This window comes from Nycticebus coucang, chromosome 12 (genome assembly GCF_027406575.1).
Source record: "Nycticebus coucang isolate mNycCou1 chromosome 12, mNycCou1.pri, whole genome shotgun sequence".
Classification (NCBI taxonomy): Eukaryota; Metazoa; Chordata; class Mammalia; order Primates; family Lorisidae; genus Nycticebus; species Nycticebus coucang.
Genome location: NC_069791.1, coordinates 78,965,688 through 78,985,333, shown reverse-complemented (window position 1 = coordinate 78,985,333; position 19,646 = coordinate 78,965,688). Strand labels below are relative to the sequence as shown.

The following is a 19,646-nucleotide window of genomic DNA, read 5'->3' as shown; positions in this document are numbered from 1 at the left end:
CTCTAATGGAAAGGAGAGAGGCCACTGATCACCCAGAGCCCCAGAAGCAGGCAGGCCTCAGGGTTACCCTTCCTTATACAGCCTGCCCTCACTGTGTCTTGGAGCCTTGGTTTTGGGGACACATTGGTCCACTATAGATCCGTATTTTGAGTCTTCAAGTAAGCTGAGTTTTTGTCCTTCCTTTTGCCACTGCCTGGTGTTCAGAGACAGGAAGATGGAGACAGTGGAGTTGTGAAAGAGAGGGAAGGGGCAGGCCATATGCTCCTGTGTGCACTCTCTGTGGAAACCAAGGCTCACGTTTCCCCAGCACTCCCACAGGAGGAAGTAGCCCTGAGAGCAGTAATAAGAGCTTCCTCTCACTGAGGGCTTCCATGGTGCCCGGCACCATTTCAGCCGATGCTCTCATCATTTATGCTAGGAAAGCCCCAGGAAAAGAATACCTGGAACGATCTGATTAATACAACAGGGCAATCTCACAGTGTTGGCCCAGAGACCAGGCCCTGTGCCTGTCCAACAGCAGGACCACCAGCTGGCACATCCTAGGGAATAAGTTCATGTAGATTCTGTGCTGGGTCCCCATTCCCCTGGGTGGTGTGCTCCACAGCTGTGCAGCATGTGGTCCTGCCACTAGGTTCCTTTGCTGTGGGGGCCACCACTCCAAATACCAAGAAGTGAGAAAAGCCCTCATAGCAAAGGAGCATGAGTCTGCCTGGCCTCCAAGGGGTGAAAACAAACAGGTGCTCTGCTATCCACCCAGGAATGACATTCTCTTTTTCTTGTTAACAGCTGAAAAATTATTGAGCCCTGGGGACCATGATCAAAGGAAAAATACTTAACTTCTAAGAAAAAAGGACAAGAGCCCTTTCCTAGTGACAGTGTGTGGCCCACCTGGAAGAGGGGAAAGGGAACCCTTTAACCACAAGTTTTATTTCTGTCCTAGGATATTATAGTCTTATCACAGTTGTTGAAAATAGAAGAAAAAAATAATTATTTGTATCCATTATCCCCCACCCCCACCCTCTCTCCTTTCCTCATTTCCTTCCTTCCAAAGTTTTGTGAACACCAATGACATGCCAGGTGCTGGGCTAGGTTGGTCAGGAGATACGCTGATGAATGAAATAGACAGAGACTCTCTTCTTGGGGGGCTTGCCATCTGACATCGAAGGGAGCTAATGAAGCAATTATGAGTATTTCAGGTACACTGAGAAGAAACAGAGACATTCAGGGAGCCACAAGAGCACTGAGGTAAGACAAGGAAGAGAAAATGAAAGGAGCTCAGAAAAAAGGAAGCACATTCCCAGCAGAATTGCTCAGACTGAATTAACACTTCGCTAAAACTCTTTTTACCTAAGGATCCAATTAAAATACTGCGATGCTGTATTTCTCATATCTGCATTTGAATATATGACTTAAGCCTATAATTAACTGAGTTTTCAAAAAATGCAACCCAGTGAAATCTCTGACCCATATCCTGTCTCTTGGGCTATTTACTAAATTCCCCATTAGCAACTAGACAAAGGCCATTGTCCTAAAGGCTGTAATTTGGTCCTCAGTGTGATCTGAATTTGCAAGCCCATGTGAATTGAGAATCAGAAAAACCCTCATATTTATCCAAAGGGGAAAGGAAATGCTTGCTGATACCAGAAAAAAATGACAACCAGAATATCTGAAGAGGTCAGCAGAAATGTGACATTGAGAAGGCTTTATGCTTCTGACAATTATTTCTTTTCTGTCAAAAAGGTCTGGTGCCTTTTTCTGTTAATTCCATCTTATTTCAAAATTATCTCTGGGTGAGAATAATGGTCTCAGAAAACTTTCAGAAATTGTGTATTGATGAACGAAGAAAGTTGAAAAGCTCACATCCCCCTCCATATTACACTGAAAGCAAAGTGAAGGGACCTCTGTCACCTTCCACTTCCGGCTAATTTAGGGCCAAGGGGGAAGAGATGGAACTTCACTTTCTCTTCGGGAATCTCATTCATAATGATGAATGATACAGAATACAACTGAGCCCTGGGCCCAGGGTCCACGCAGGTGCCCCTAGGCAGAAATGGCTCCAGAGCTGGTGGTGTTCTTGTCTGGTAGAAGCAACCACCCTGATCTACTCTCCAGAAGAATATTTTGGCTAAATGTGCCTTTTAAGTGCCCAACCTGTGGGTGCATTCTATGCCTCGAATAAGGTGGAAGAACAGGGTCTACTGGGCACAGTGTCAGCTAGCCCTCCTTCCCCGTAGGGACAACTATGACTCAACAGTCTATGGAGCATCTGTGAAAGGGTCTCCAAGTCTGCCCTTGAGTCTGAGTCCAGTTATCCCCACGCATTAGGTGGGTCACTATGAAAGTTTTGAGATAGACTGTGTTATAGTCCATTATTTCACTTCTAAGAAACATAGTTGACAGTGTCTTTTCTGATTCACCCTTCCAAGGTTCAACTTGCTGGGAGAGCTTCATTTGTTTCCATCTGGGAGGATTTTATGTTTCTTGATTTTTGAATATCTCACAATTTTATAATGACTCACGCATAAAAAGCACCCCTGCGTGGAGGCCCAGAGACTGCTGAGGAGGGAGGATATGCCATGGACAGTGGTGGACACAGGATGTGCTACCCATATGTGGGGGTGCTTACTCTTAAAGGGGGCACATCCTCTTTTCCATGGGAAACCTGGGTATTTTACCTCCAACCTCTAACTGTATACCGAAAAGTTCAAGAGTAGGACATCTTTAAATTAACAGAGAAGGAGAAAGCAAGGTATTATTAAATTAAGTCAGCTACTCTTTGGCTAGTTCTTGAACTAAAGACAGATTCCCTCAGGAGAAAGAGGGGATAACAGGGGACAGAAGGAAGATGAGAAGGGGAAGAGCGGGCAGAAAAGTTTACACAGGTCTTGGGAGACTGGAGGGGGGGGGTTCCAGAGGAGAGATCTGGTGGCTAGAAAGGGGCGCAGTGGTGGTATAGGGAGTGCATGTTATTACCAGGAAGGAGGCTGGCCAGTTTATACGATGTCAGACAATGAAGTTTGCAAACACATTGTAGAAAAAGTGCTACATATGTAGTATGCACCTCATTGCTGAATACACTAGGGTCACCTTTGAACTGTTCCCTTTGGGAAGCTATGCACCAAACTGAAGGAAAGTACTACCAAATCCAAAAAGGGGGGGGGGGGTGAGCAGATATGTAGCAGCACCCCTCGCCCCCTACCATAAGAATGTGACCTTTTGTAACTGTCCTAGGAAATAGCCCCGAGCTGAAGCAGATAACCGGTAACTGGTTCTGAAAGAAAAAAGCTAAGCAAATGTTTAACTGCTGATCTTGTCTTAAGACAGATGAGTAATGAACCAGAGTTCTTCTTATCTGGAAAAGCCCCTATGTCTGCTACCCCTCCCTAAAGCCCCTGCTATGTCTGCTGCCCCTCCCTACTTTATGGTTTTTGCCTTTATAAACTTGTAAAACCTGCTGTTCAGGGCTTGACCCAGCTACCTGCTGGGATGCTGGTCATACCATCCCCCTGTCAGGGTTCTGCCCATCCCCACCAAGAACCAGCACGGTGGTGCTGAAGGGTTTTGCCAGTCACATTGGTCTACAGGCTGTCTTGGCAGGAAGCTGTAATCCATCTCCGCCTTAAGGAAAACTAGCAATGTGAGGTTGGAAGTGACAGGCTAAACATCTGTTATCTGAAATGACCAGAACCAGAAGTGTTTCAGATTTTTCTGGAGTTAGGAATATTTGCATTATACTTAACCAGTTGAGTATCCCTATTCTAGAAATCTCAATCCCAAAATGTTCCAATGAGCATTTCCTTTGAGCATCATCTTGGCACTCAAAAAATTTTAGATTTCAGAACATTTTGGATTTGGGATACTCAACCTGTAAACCATGCATGACTTCTTGGCTCTCTACAGAAGAAAAATTTAGGTTGATCCAACTTAATCTGATCACAGAAACTTGGGGATTAAGAACTCTTTTTGTTTGTTTGTTTCTTGTTAAATACTATGTATTGGGTGACAGGTTGAATGGTTTCATCCTAGACTATTAGGATTAAATTTAGCCAGTCATAGGTTTTATAGTGAGTAAGCCAGACCTGAAACAAATCAGGGTTCTTGAGTTTCAGTGTTATGATTTTTTACCTGATTTTTCCGAAATTATGTCTTCTGGAGCCTATAAAGATAGAAGGAGGTTTACTAAAAATACCCAGATAGACATACTTGACCCATTATGATCTGGAATGTCCCTTCCAGCTCCCTGCGCTTACAGCTTCTCTCTGAAAGCACAGTCTACTCCAGGAAAGACGGATGCTGATTTGGCTTTAGCGTCTGCAGAATGACTGGCTTCCCAGGGCTGGTTAACACTGACCCTTTGGCATTCTCACCTTTGATTTCCTTAATGTGACTGCTCTATTTCCTTGCTGTCTGACAAAAGGTCAATTCCTGTTTGTTCTCTAATAAATGGGCTGCTTAATGTTGGGGAAAAAGAAAGAAAAAAGACCAACAGAAAAGCCTCATTGCCATCTACAAATAAGCCCAAAGTAAATCATCTACTTTTGGTTTCTTCTTGGAACTTTTAAATTGTTACCACATGCAAATGTACCATCATTAGCTCTCCCTTGCAGCATCTATCCCTTGGTGGAGTGACTGCCTCTCAAAAAAGATAATGCTTTTTTGAACATGCTGTATTTTTGGCTGCAGCCTTGAACTGCTGGGAATGCAATTGCTTTTTAATTGGAACCAACAACCAGTGTTGGCTTGGATTCAGAGCTGGCCCTCCAGCATCAGCATGGGAAATGCCTTTCGGAGTCTGAGGATGGATGAGAGACTGGCCATTGACACCTGTGAGCTGTGACTCCCAGTGAAAGCTGTTTGTACCTGGGAACTCAGCTGGTTCGGAGAGCAGAATTTCCATTCTCTGTCTAGCAAATGCTTGTCATTGATGAGGATTGGCAAACAGGGTGAAAACCGACTGGCTGGAGCAGAGAGCTCTCACCTTGCCCTGGTTACGTCTGTAAGTATGTGCATAAACCAGAAGCTCAGATGAAAAGGAACAAAAGAAATCTCCAGGGAAATTTTTAGTGTTTTCCATCAACATGACAGGTCAAATGTTCTTTCCTTTCCAATGGGAAACAATTGCAGAAATGGGTTCTCTTGCCTTTTGTTACTGAGAATAATCAGTATTCAGGAAAGGAACCCATCCCTTCAGGTTCTCATTCTATCAGCAATTATTTAGAATTTATGGCTTATTAATACAACAGCACGGTTCATTTGCACGGTATGCTAAAAAGCTTATGCTTAATCAGAGTATCGGCACAATGGCTTGCTAAACACAGTCTCTTTTCAACATGTTCTTTTGATTTAACTAATTTTGACCCTGTGCATGAAGGGGGCACGGAGCAAGAGGTCAGCTGTCCATGCTGAAATGCAGGCAGAGGAATTATGCACAACGTAAAGTGACTAATCGTGAGTGTTTAAAGGGCTATTTCCATGCACACAGCTCTTTAGAGGGGGGATGTGGTCATGTTAGATTTGGCTGCAATGCAATGTGAGATAAAAATTCATGGAAGGAAAAATCCGAACCATTCAGGAAAATTCCCTGTTTCTCCCACTCACACTAACTGAAGTCTGACCTCAAATTCCTTTACTCTCTACGTCTAAGTTTGTAAACAGTGAGTAAAATCTTCTGCACTGGTGGGAACATTCTATTTGAACTCAAAGTCCATTGTTAATACAAATTGTGGAAGGTTTCTGGAAACAAAGAAACCTATGTTGGCCTGAGTAATGTTGACTGCTTCAGCTAGGAGCGGGGCATTAGCACCCAGGGCTGGGTGGTAGGTGTGTGAATCATGCAAACTCATCTCCTTTGCTCCTCACTGGGGCGTCTTCCCTCCAGCTAAGGTGCCTCCCACACTCTCCCCTCTCTCTCCTTTCCTTCCCATTTCAGTTCATAAAATTCTTCCTTCTAGAACTCCCAGGCCACAAGTCCATTTACTGTTGCTGTGTTTTCCATCTGCAAAGCCAACAGCATCAGGGCATCTGAGGTTGTTCCACATCATGATCTTCCTCTTTTCCTAAATTCCTTCAGCCCTTCCCTGGCACTGGATTATATCTAACTTCTCCCTTTTCCTAAGAGTTTAATGTGTGAATGCCAACCAGTGAGTGCATACTTTTTTGAGTCTATCATTGCTCTAGGCCCTGAGCCAGATTCTTTGTCATCTGGCAAACATTTACCTTGTATTTCTGTGCTCCAGGCATTATGCAGGGGTGCAGTGAGGAAGATGAGGAGCAAAGAGATTCCTGAAGGCAGTGGCATATGGCAAAGAAGCATATAAACTATTGGGAGAAAGTTTGTATCTATGGTATCACAATGTCCAATCAATAAGAGTGGAGGGAGAGTACCGGGCTGCAGTGAATGAGGACTTAAACTCAGAGATCAGCTGAGATCAGCAGAGATCAGCTGCCACCTGGGCTGGGTCTTGAAATCAAGTGTGTAGGCTGGGGGTCCACAGAGGAACTTCCCTGGAGTGCCCACCCCAAGGGCAGATTTCACTCTGACAGCAGAGGGTATAGCAAGTATTTCTCATGTGGAAACAAGCAGCCTCTCTCTGCTCACTAAGAGATTGGGGGGGTGAAGTAAGGGGAATGGAGAATAATGGTGTCAGCAAGAGTAGACATTGGAGTAGGGAACAGGTGTTTCTAGGAGATAGGAGGAGTGCTCAAAGGGAACCTGTGGGCAAATGGAATGTGGAAAGAAAGGAAGAGGGTGGAGACAAAGATAAAATAAAGGCTTAGAGGCCATGTGGCCACTGGCCAAGGGGTTTTTGTCTCAGATTGAATACAAGGTCTGACGATTACTCATCATAGAAAAGGTGCTACATATCTCACTGCTGAGTATCACTATGGTCACCTTCAGAGTATTCTCCTTGGCCATCTGGTGACTGTAGTTATATTCAGCAATGAAGTATGTAGCACTTTTTCTAGAATGAGTTTTGAGACTTAATTGTCAGACCTTGTATGATGACAGCTCTGATGGCCACTCCTGAAAAGAGTTCCAAAATTGCTTTGAAGGGTGGACTAGGTGCATAGCTTCCCAAGGGGAGTACTTCAAGGGTGACCATTGTGATATTCAGCAATGAGATACGTAGCACTTTTTCTAGAACAAGTTCACAAACTTAATTGTCTGACCCCATACTCCTCATTTCCCCAGAACCCTACGTGATCATAACGACTACATTGAAAGCTGTCCGTTGAAAAATGATTACTTTGGCCGTTACTTTGGCAACATTCCTTGGGTTCTGATAAGCACTGTTTTCACTTGTATTATTTATTTATTTATTTATTGCAGTTTTGGCTGGGGCTAGGTTTGAACCCACCACCTCTGGCATATGGGGCCAGCACCCTCTCCTTTGAGCCACAGGAGCCGTCCTGCTTGTATTATTTTTTTAGTAGCCTGTTAGGGTTTTCTTGGGTTTTTCCCCCTTTGTCCAAGAGTCTTGTACTTAGCAACATTTTTAAATGTCTAAGACATCTTTCCATTAGGGGATTTTTATTCAATCCTGTATCATATATTTAGGTTTTGTTATATTGTTATCAGAGAACAATGTCAGTATAGTTTCTGTACTTTAAGATCTATGAAAATGGGGCTTGGTGCCTGTGGCTCAAGCAGCTAAGGCACCAGCCACATACACCTGAGCTGGCGGGTTCAAATCCAGCCCTGGCCTGCCAAACAACAATGACAGCTACAACCAAAAAATAGCTGGGCTTTGTGGCGGGCACCTGTAGTCCCAGCTACTTGGGAGGCGGAGGCAGGAGAATCTCTTGAGCCTAGGAGTTGGAGGTTGCTGTGAGCTGTGATGCCACAGCACTCTACCCAGGGCAACAGCTTGAGGCTCTGTTTCAAAAAAATAAAAATAAAAAAAAATTTATGAAAAATTTTCATCTTAATATACAAGGTCTGACAAGTTTGTGAACTTGCCACCATGTGCTTGCATTGGCAGCACTATACAAACAATTCGGAAAGCTTTTATAACGTTAGTATATAAGTGTCTCAAATCTGTGTTCATGTCAATGTGTGGTACTTTCTCACTGAGTGGTGTTCATTATTCCTGTTGCGTGGTTTTGTGTGTTGTCACAAGAATGTCAGAGTTGAATGTGAGCAACAAACAAACATTCATAAATTTCTTATTAAACTTGGCAAGAGTGGAAATGAAACCAGGGACGTGCTTGTCCCCGTTTATGGGGATAATGCCATGAAGAAAACTGCAGTATACAAATGGATTAAACTTTTTTCTGAGGGGAGGGAAAATGTCACTGTGAGAAACACAGCAGACCAAATAAAAAAAACACCTATAGAGAAACAGGAAAATATTAACTGAAAATCTTAGCCAATAAGATTTTCTTGCATCACAACAGTGCGCCAGCTCACATGGCACACTCTGTGAGGGAGTTTTTAGTCAATAAACAAATACTATATTGAAACACACTCTCTATTCACCTGATCTGGCTCCCAATGACTTTTTTATTTACCTGAAGATAAAGGAAACACTGAAAGAAAGACATTTTGATGACATTCAGGACATCATAATATAATGACAGCTCTGATGGCCATTCCAGAAATAGAGTTCCAAAATTGCTTTGAAGGTTAGACTAGGTGCTGGCATCAGTGCATAGCTTCCCAAGGGGAGCACTTCAAAGGTGACCATAGTGATATTTAGGAATGAGGTATGTAGCACTTACCATGGATGAGTTCTTGAACTTAATTGTCAGACTTCATATAATCATTTTTTTGGTGACTGATCAATGGACACAGTTGAAAATAAATGATATTCTCCTTTGGGGAAGAACTGAAGTTCTAAAAATATATGCTTTTATAAATTACATGTGTTAATCATCATATAATTGAAGAATAAATGTTTGTTGGTTAAGCCTGGTTGTATTTTCCATATCAGCTATACAATTTCTTTCTCTCTCTTTCTCAGCCTGCTATGTGTTAGCAATGGTGAAGTAAGAACTCCTACTTTCTGTGGCCACTCTAATTCACCTGATTCTTTGTATTACACTTCCTCTGCACAGTGGCTAGTCCTTTCCTGACTTCTCCAAGCTCTCACTATTCACAAAGGAACATTGATGACCCCATCCTTCCTTTCAGGCCTACTGGGATCTGACTTCCCCTCAAATGCTCACTCATTCTGAATCCAGAACCTCTGCAGGCAAGTCTAGACAAACGATTCAGAATAAATGAACCGATGCTAGGGAAACAGGCCCATCCTTTAGTATAGAAATCAAGGCTGTGATGCAGACCCTGGGTGAGAAGACTTAGGTGAAGCATGTCTGATGGCTTTGATCAGGAAGAATAAAGGATGCCCAATGACAATATTGCTGTGGCCAAAAAAAAGAGAGAGAGAGATGGTGTCTGCTATGGACCTAGCCAGAGAGTGCAGGAAACAAGGGTGCATTCAGGTGTACTTTTCAATTATGATAGCAGAATTGAAAATAACATGACTCTTCTTGGCAACTTTATTATTTTGATACTGCATGTATTAGTATGACACTTTTCCTTTTATTTGGTTTTTAGTAAGATCATTGTGACGGTGATATTTACTGCTCGCTTAGCCATGTGATGCCCCGTATCCTGCCCACCCTGTTGGAAGCTGGAGCCCTGTGACTCCAATGAGTGGGAGTGGAACTAATAAGCATCACCCCTGGGCCAAAGCATTTCTGAACAAAACAGGCACATGAGTCTCTATTCTCATTTCCCTGCTGCAGTGACCCGAGAGCCAGGTCCAGATGGTGAAATGATCAGATGACTATGTAATTTATGCACTCACATGCACATTTTTGAGAGTAAAAGAGGCTCTTGTAATAATTATGCCAGTTCACAGGAGTAAATCAGGATTTTCCAGGAGAAAACAAAATATGGGCACCTTGTGTCATGCAAATGGCAAGCAGATTGGATCCTTGAGTAACCACTTGGAAGGGAACTGCCCTGGAGAGTCATTCAACTCTTACTGGACTTAACATGCATGAATCACCACTTTTTTGTGTTAAGCAATTCAGAGTTCAGGGCCAAGCTAAATGTACCTTTATTTACAAAACATTCATTATAAAATATTATAAAGCATTAACAAAATATTCTCTACATGTACCACCTCTATGAAAAAAACTCATAATGAATATTTTGTAAGTAAAGGTACATTTAGCTACAATTTCCCATTTCTCCTATGTACAGTGACTTTCTGGGTGACTTTATAGTCAGACTACTCGGATACTGTAAGTGAGAACTTTAACAGATGGGAGGATGGAATGTACTGTTCCTGCCGTGAGATAAGACCAGATGCTATCACAGGTCATTACAAACTGGACATCTCTCAGTAATAGGAGAAAGATATGGGTAGGACAATTTCACAAAAAGATATCCCTGCTAAGAGCTGGAGAGGCTCCTTTATGTTCCTCACTGGTGACATATTCAGAACAGGGTGGGGACACAGGGAGGAGCGCACTCTAATTAGTTGCAGTCCACAAACATTCAGGACCGTAAGCCTTGTCCACTGTGACGTTCACTAGGCGGCTGTCCTTGATCTTGACAAGTTTCCCTTAGGCCTAATGATCTCTCTTTCCTCTGTTTCACTCCTCCCTGTCTTTCAGGCACAGTCAGAAGTGATTCTGAACCCCGTGGGTCCTGGAGTCCTTTCTATAACCCAGGTTATCCCTGATGGGCACATCTATGTTACTAAACTCATCATGCCTTATTATAACTATGGATTTCCTCTCATTTATTTATTTATTTATTTATTTATTTGAGACAGTCTCACTTTATCGCTCTCAGTAGACTGCTATGGCATCACAGCTCACAGCAACCTCAAACTCTTGGGCTTAAGCGATTCTCTTGCCTCAACCTCCCGAGGAGCTGGGACTATAGGCGCCCGCCACAAAAGGCGCCCGGCTACTTTTTTTTTTTTTCTTATTGTACTTGTCATTGTTTAGCAGGCCCAGGCCAGGCTCCAACCTGCCAGCCCCAGTGTATGAGGCTGGCGCCGTAACCACTGAGCAACAGGCACCAACCCATCCAAGCCATCCTGTCTTTTATTCTTTGAGAACAGAACTTACAACTTCTTTACCTTTCTATCCCCCAGAACCTAGTAGTCTGCTAGAAACCTAGCATATGCTTTTTTGCTCTGTAAATATTGAATAAATGAGTGAGAGAATGAATAAACAAAACGTTGGCACCATTTCAGATTTTCCTTAACTTTAAATACATAGCATTCAAGAGTGAGCCAAGTTTGAGGGTGAAGAATGTGGACAGGTTCAAGGTAACTCTGAATTAGATCTTCTCAATATAGCTTCACTGATTGTTTCTGAAGGGTCTTCCCTAAAACATTTCTTTGTTGGGTAAACAGGTATAATGACTGCCTCTGCGTCCACAGCATCATAGGACCTTCGGCCAAATCATCTCTCTTTCTCTGCTCATATTATCTCTTCCCTGGGACCACCATCACTCTTACCTAAGCATAGAATAAAGGACAGGACACACCCCTTGCCCCTTCCCTGCTTTTGGCCCTATATGAAAGGCCATGTTCTTTCCTAGGCAACAGAAGAGGACAAAGCTCTGGACACAGGAGGCTTAAAGCATTAAATTACAGGACCAGTGAGGAACTAGGTTGTTTACCCTACAAGAGAGAGGACTTCACAAAGGGGGAATGGATGCTGAGGGTAACCCCACTGTGGTTGGTCATCTGAAGGATTGTTGAGCAGAAATGCACTTGAACTGGTACTACAGAGATCCAGTGAACAGAACCAGCACCCCTGGAGAAGAGCCAGCAGAACATATAGTAAATCTAAAGGGAATTGACTTAGAGGGCAGTATTGTGTGGTGCTTAATTAAACTTCTGGAGTCACACTACTTGAGTTCAAAACCTGGCTCCTCCATTTGCGAGGACCGTGACTCAGCTTCCTTGCCTGTGTAGGGCCAATAATAGTAGTAGTAGTAGTAATAATAATAGTAATAATACTAGAAGCTCACTGCAGCTCTAAGAATGAAATAAGGCAACGAGCACTTAGCACCGTATTTGGTTTATGCGAGCCATGAAAGACACTGTTTCCCGTGGTCTCAGCATCCCTGTGGTTGCTATTTATTATTTATTTATGAGACAGAATCTCATTTTGTCACCCATAGTTGAGTGCCACGGCATCATAGCTCACAGCAACCTCAAACTCTTGGACTCAAGCAATCCTCTTACCTCAGCCTCCCAGTTAGCTGGGACTACAAGTGTTCACCATGATGCCTGGCTATTTTTAGAGATGGGAGCTCACTCTTGCTCAGGCTGGTCTCTTGCCTCCCTCGGCCTCCCAGAGGGCTGAGATTACAGGTGTGAGCCACTGTGCCCAGCCGGTGGTGTGCATCTTATCTCTGGAGGGGAGCTCACACAGATATTTCACTGTTTATACTACAGACTTTCAGGTGCCTCCCAACAGGGCTGGACAATTAATCTGGCAGACTGAGAAGAATCTGGCACTGCCCCTGCCCCATTGCTCCAGGCCCCAGGTACTCCCAATAGCCACAGAGAGACACAGGCAGAAGCAAAACCTAATCTGTGTGCAAGAACCATCTCAGAGACAGCAACACGTAGAATCAATTATCATAATTCCATTCCTCATTTGAAATGCTCCAATTATTACACATTAGAGGCACTTTTTTAAAGCCAAAACATCAAAGGTGCAACTTTCATCTCCTCCCCAGGTTCCCACTGGTGAGTGAAGGAGAGTCAATCTGTTTGTGCGTGTATGCTGGGGGTAGAAGCTGCCCCTCCAGCAATGGGCCCTTGAGACTGGCACCTAAAGCCCAGCACAGACTGAGGTTACAAAGAGCTAAAAGTTCTGGTCTGTGAGAAGTATTTGCTTCCAATGGCATAAAATAGCCTTATGCTTTTTGTAGATATGTAGCTTGAGTGAGAAATACTCTGTATTTTTTTTAAAATTAGGGGTGCTCACAAAACTCCTTCCTGAAAAGATCCTGAGTTTAGGACAAGAAAGATGTCAGGGCCCAGGCCTGTAATCCTGGCACTCCCGGGAGGCCGAGGTGGGAGGATCATGAGGATCCCTTGAGCTTAGCAGCTCAAGACCAGCCTGAGCAAGAGCGAGACCTCATCTCTACTAAAAATAGAAAAACTAGCCAGGTGTTGTGGGCGGGGGGGTGCCTGTAGTCCCAGCTACTCAGGAGGCTCAGGCACGAGTTGCACTTGAGCCCGAGTTTGAGATCGCTGTGAGCGCAACTGATGTCACAGCACTCTAGTCCAGGTGACAGGGAAGTCAGGAAGAGTAGAGATTTACTTCCTACGTGGGATAGGGTGTGGCAAAAGCCTGTCTTTCATGGGTCAGCCAGAAAGAATCCACCTGCAGCTGCCCAGCCAAGCCCTCTTTGTCCCATCTGCAGCCACAGGGATGGAGGTCATATTAGAGACTTCACCAAAATTCTGAGGCGGATTCATTCTATGCTTGCCTGGCTCTCAACCCCCCGCCTCTGTCTTGTGTAACTGCTCAATTTTCTGTTTTTTTCCTAATCACATCCTGCTCTCTTCCCAGCCCTGCTCTCTCCTTGCTCTCAGATTCCCTCCTCTCTACTGATTCATGCTCCCAAATTACCCCTTTCAGGCCCCACTCTCCAGGCACGCGGTGAGCCCCAAGCACACTGGCATGGCACACGTTGGCTAGACGTTGGCTTCTTATTACAGCTCTGCCAATTACTTAATGTGTACATGCCTCAGTTTCCCTATAGTACCTTGTTGCTGTGAGCACTAGGCACAGTGCCCGACACATGGCGAGTGATTCCTGATAGCTGTTACCATGACCCGGAGTCCCTGGTCCCTCTTGGCTTTGCTAGTTTCCTTCCTTTGCTAGTGCTGGTCCCAGCACTTCCCAATGTGCCCTCTGGTTCCACATTTCAACTTCCAGCTTCCTGTCCTCTAGGAAAACCTGGCTCTTTCTTGGTGTAAATTGTGTTTCTCTTCCTGTCCTCTAGGAAAACCTGGCTCTTTCTTGGTGTAAATTGTGTTTCTCAACCTTGTTTCTTATTATCAAACCCCCACCTCCCAAAGAGACTTTTTAGGCTTATTGTTCCGAATTGCCTTCCTCTCCCCTGAACTTTTACTACCCTGGCTATGCTATGGCTGTGTTCAGGCACTCTGCTCTTTGAAGGACTACAACCACTGGAATACCTACAATTTTTTGCCCCCCAAGAACCAATGTTTTTAGCCCCTCGGGACCACATTGGCATGGTCTAAATCTGTAGTTCTCAACCAAGGCCACATTTGTCTTCCCCCTTTCCCCAGGGGTAGTGTCTGAGGACAGTTTTGGTTGTCACACTGAGTTGGGGGAGAGGCCCTGCTGGTGCCAGGTGGGTAGAGACCAGAGATGGTGCTTAACACTCTGCAATGCACAGGACACTCCCTGTCCCACACCCACACAATGAGCAATCACCCAGCCCACAACGACAAGAGCATCCAGGTGACCCCTAGGAGCCCTCTCGGGGCCCAGACTCCGGCAGAAGAAATAGCCTAGATTGAAATTTCAGCTGGATCCCTGCAGGGGAAGGGTATTTCTTCAGACAGCCCTGAACAGTGCAAAGGCAGAACAAAATTTGAACTCAGGGCTCCTCTAGTCTCCAGCTAAGACCACACTTCCACAGCCAGTGGGGCTTCCAGGCTCTGGTGAGCCCCCAGTCTGGCATCCCCTGCCCATCCAGTCATCCTCTGGAGACCCACAGAGGCTGACCTTCAGAGGGAGGTACCAAGAGCCTAATAAGCAAAGAACTTAAACATGGAGCTTCCCCAAGGCCACAGGACCAGCCTTTCTCCTCCCAGGCGCTGTCCCTCAAGCAAGTCTGTTCTAAGCTCAATTAGGATTGTGTGGTTCTCCCTTTGATGATTTCTCATTAAAGTTGGGACAAAGATTTCCTGTAGCCTATGAAGCCCCACAAGATCTGGAGCCTTCCTGACTTTCCAACTATGTCACTGTCAGCTGTTCTGGGTTCATTCTGCTTAGTCACAGACTCACCAAACCCATTTGTGTCCCAACTTGAAGGCCCCTGTGCATCCTGCTCTCCGTCTGAAACACTCTGGGCTGCTCTTTGCCTGGCCATGCCCTTCTGCCTTTAAGTCATGCTACAATGCCACTCTCTGGAGAGATCGTGTCTGACCACCAACACTCCCAGCCCATGACCCTCACTCTTCCTTTAGACCATGCATCCTGATTTGTGAGTGCCTATTTGTATATGTTCAGCCACTTCATGTCTGACCTCCCCAAACAGACTGTCATCTCAATGACATGGGAACCTCTGACTACCCAGGCCTGGCAGAGTGCCAGACGCTCAATAAACATTTACTAACTGATAGAACTCTAGGCATTTGAATTGTGACTCTACGTGACTTCCCGGGCAACGTCATGACGGGTGATACTATTTTTGCCTGGCTCTTTTGATGACACCTACTCCTGGAACCCAGTCACCATGCTGCAAAGGGGCCTTGATTAGCCCATCCAGGAAAACCACATGGAGGTGACCTATCCAGCAGCCACGCATCAGCTGCCGGACAGGTGATAAACACACTAGGTGATTCCAATCCCTGTTTTTAAGTCTTCCTGTCTGAGGCCCCAGACCTCATGGAGCAGACAGACTGTCCCCCCTGCATTAGTGTCCCAGGTCTGCTGTACCGAAGTATCACAAGCTTCAGGGTAGCCAAAAATGACAGATGTGTGTTGCTCTGGAGATGAGATGTCCAAACTCAAAGTGTCAGTAAAGCCAAGCTCCCTCTCAAAACTATAAGGAAGGAACCTTCCTTGTTCTCTTTCTAACTTCTGGTGGTGACCTCAATCCCCTGCATTCTTTGGCTTGTGGCCACATCACTCCAGTTTCTGTCTCTGTTGTCACAAGGCGTCCTCCCTGTGTGTCTGTGTCTTCCCCTCTTCTTATCAGGACACCAGTCACACACACTTGGATTAGGGCCAGCGCTAGTAACCTCATAACCTGGTGACATCTGCTAGGACTCTATTTCCAAATAGGTCACATTCACAGGCACTGGGAGTTAAGACTTCAACACATCGGTTGGGGCAGAGGGGGACCCAATTCAACCCATAATACAGTATTTCCTGTATGAATTCTTCAGGCACAGGAGACAGAATAAAATGATTGCTGTTATTTTAAACCATTCAGTTTTGGTTTGTTTGTTATCTAGCCGGAACTGGAACATCAAACAACCCCCTTCTACCCATCTGATTCCTCCTTCATCTGATTCTCAAGAAATCCTGCCTCTTCCTCTCCTGCCTGGGCATAGATCTCTTTCTGTCTTAACAGCTTTTCTGGAGTCGCTCATAACACTCTGGTTTTTCAAGTAGGCTGGGCATCCTTAGAGCATCCTCCTGCCCTGCAAAGCAAGCCTCAGAACTGCCTAGGTGTTCTCAGACTTGGGCAGTGCACCCCAGCTTGTCCCAGACCCTCCACAACATCCCTTGATAACCGTCCAAAAAAATAGCCCCAATTACTCATCACCATTCTAAGAAATGGCTGATCTTCCAGGTGAGTGAAAAAGGAGAACATGTGGGTATCAATGGGAGCAAACGCATGAAGAAGGAAACAACAGCTTTTTACTGAAATCTGCACATTCCCTTGGCCTTTACATCCACAGTATGAACATTTTGATTTCCTACATGGTTGTTCTTGTAGGAGGAATGGAATCTGAATGTGCCTCAAAAAAGGTTGGGACAAAAAGTGTAAATGCAAGCTTCAAAATATGTGAAGTTTTAATTCTTTCCATTTCTCTCACATGAAGGAAACACACAGTTGTATTTCTGAGCTCGAATACTTTAAAATTTATGGAGTTGTCAAATGCACAATGTGTTTCCCTTTTCAAAAGGGAAGGAAATTAATTATCAGAAAGTGAAATGGGAGATATTTTATTTTCTGTGCAGCAGGCAGAGGCTTCCTGTGACTGTCCACTGGAAGAAGCTGCCATCATGTATAAAGGCAGATGATTAAGTTCTTGAACTCATGCTGGAAAAAAATGCTACACACCCCAGTGCTAAATATCACTACAGTCACCTTCAAATAACTCCCCTTGGCCATCTAGTGACCGTAGTGATATTTAGCAATGAGGTACGAAGCATTTTTTTCTAGCACAGCTTCACAAACTTAATTGTGAGACTTCATACAATGACAGCTCTGATGACAATTCCAGGAAAAGAGTTCCAAAACTGCTTTGAAGGGTGAATTAGATGCTGGCATCAGTGCACAGCTTCCCAAGGGGAGTACTTTGAAGGTGACCACAGTGATATTCAGGAATGAGGTATCCTTATTCTAGGATGAGTTGCAAACTTAATTTTCTGACCTTATCAATGTATAGTGGCTTCAAAGATGAGACTCGAAATTGGCAAATCCATCGACCACATTTCCATTTAGCCTTTTTTATCCCAAATTAACTGGTTTAAGTAAGAGCTTCTGTGATAATGAAGGCCATAGTTATAAGTAGTTTTCTTGCTGAGTTAGGAAGTGATGTTCAAGGACAAACGGTTCCAATTAGGGAGAGCCCCAAATACAAACCGTCTACACTTAGAACAAGAGATAATCAGAGACACGTTCATACATCAATCCAGAGTCTTTCATGTGTTCTGCAACTGAGTAATGAATTGCCCTATTCTGCAGGTATTTCCCAGCCCACGCATGGGAAAGACAGCCCTAGACACCAGACCAACCCCACCTGTCCTAGGTGCTTGTCCAGACCTGCTCTCTCCATTGCTTGGGCCAGTCCATCATTTTCCCTCTAGTCTTCTTGGCTTTCAATTCTCTGGCTACGTAATCCAGCCCTGATTCCTTCCTGTTCTTGCCTCCCACCTCTTCATTTTACTGATAATTTAATCTCTTTCCACTGCCCACTTCCCTGGCCTTGGAAGCACCTACAGTTCTAAGTATAAACAGCATTGCCCACTCCCCCCAGTCCCCAGGTAGCTGGCAAAGGGACATCTCCCACCTTGGCATCCTCTCAAGGGAAAAGGGAATAAAACATTGACATTTCTTAGACAAGCCCAACTCAATGGGCAAAAAAATGAGATTCCAGAGATAGATAACCTGGGCCTGCCTGACAGGCTACAAACACCCAAGAAGTCCCCAGACGTGCAACCAATTTCCTGTTGAAGCGCTGAAAATGTGAGCAGTTGCAGTGAAGGCTGCAAGGCTGGGAACATCACTGTGCCCAGGGTCCAACTACTAGGTCCAGAGCAGCAGGGACACAGGTATCTTATGGTTCAGTGTTCAACAAGCTTACATGGACAGGGAACAAAACAGTTCCCAGGACAGTTAAGTCCTACTCCTTTTACTGAGGAAAACAGTGGAAAACAACAACAAGAACACCAGGATGTCACCTTCCAGTCCCTTGCCCCAGAAAGACAGGGCCATAAATCACCCACATCGCTAACATCCCAACTGAAGAAGATGGTGTAAATTCAGGTTCCCATTTATAGAGAATCAAATTATTGCTTTATTCCCAGAGAGATGAATGAGAGTGACAGACTTTTTGGAGTTGTAAAAATAGATGGATGCTTCCTATAAAATAACTCACAGATGCCTCTGATAATTTACAATAGACCTGGCAGGCGAGGAGCAGGCGAGTGAAATTCCAAACAGAATACCACCCGATTTTCCAGGGGTAGAGTAAATGGCTTGGCTATTATGATAATACATTTCAGCACAGCAAATAAATCTCCCCTTAATAGAAATACATTAGACACCATTTACAAAAATATCAACATTGCAGTTCCCTTCCTTGAACTATAGCTTAGACATAAATATAACACAATTTATGGATGAGGAAATCCAATTTCATGCTGTTTCAAACACATTTTTTGTTTATTACATAACTATAGTTCTCTACATATGAGATAGTGTATTGCATAAAATATATGTAAGAACATGATATCCATCTGCGTGTCTGTCTATATAAAAGGATCATGAACATTGCATCTACTACAAGTGGAATTGTTTTTTGATGTGTACTATATACAAGGAACACCCTAAGCACTGACTATAGGACCACATCCCTGCCCATCAGCAGCATTGCCACCATTATCCCGAGGGTGGACCAATAAATATTCTAAGCAATAGGTAGCAAGCTTCATAGAACTTCATTCTCATTTTTTATTTATTTTTATTCTTTAGATACAGGGTCTTGCTTTCGTCACCCAGGCTGGAATGCAGTGGCACAATCATCGCTCACTATAACCTCGAACTCCTGGGCTCAAGTGATCCTCCCAACTCAGCCTCCCGAGTAGCTGGGACTCCTATTGTGCATCACCACACCTGGATGACTTTTTTGTTTTTTGTAGACACAGGATCTCGCTATGTTGCCCAAGCTGGTCTTAAAGGCACAAGGTTAGTGCCAATCAACAACAGGTATTAGTTTCAAGTGCTTCTCCGTTCCTCTCCTTTACGTAGAATGACATTTGTGAATCTGTTGTCAAATTTAGAACCCATGAAATTGCCTTCTTATGCTAAGCACTCTGGGTGGAATAACTGCGGTGTAGAAAAGTGCTTCTCAGTGAAGGACAAGGGCCGCTCAGCCTGTGACACCTCCCCCACCCTGCTGTCCCTCTTCCTGCCATCTGTTTCATCCCCTGCCACCTCC

General features: G+C 44.4%; 1 protein-coding gene across 2 annotated transcripts in view; it reads right to left on the bottom strand.

Annotated features, from left to right (window-relative positions):
• GALNT17 (polypeptide N-acetylgalactosaminyltransferase 17) overlaps positions 1–19,646 on the bottom strand; it is a 478,729-nt gene that overhangs the window by 94,228 nt on the left and 364,855 nt on the right. The gene's annotated exons all lie outside the window — the stretch shown is intronic.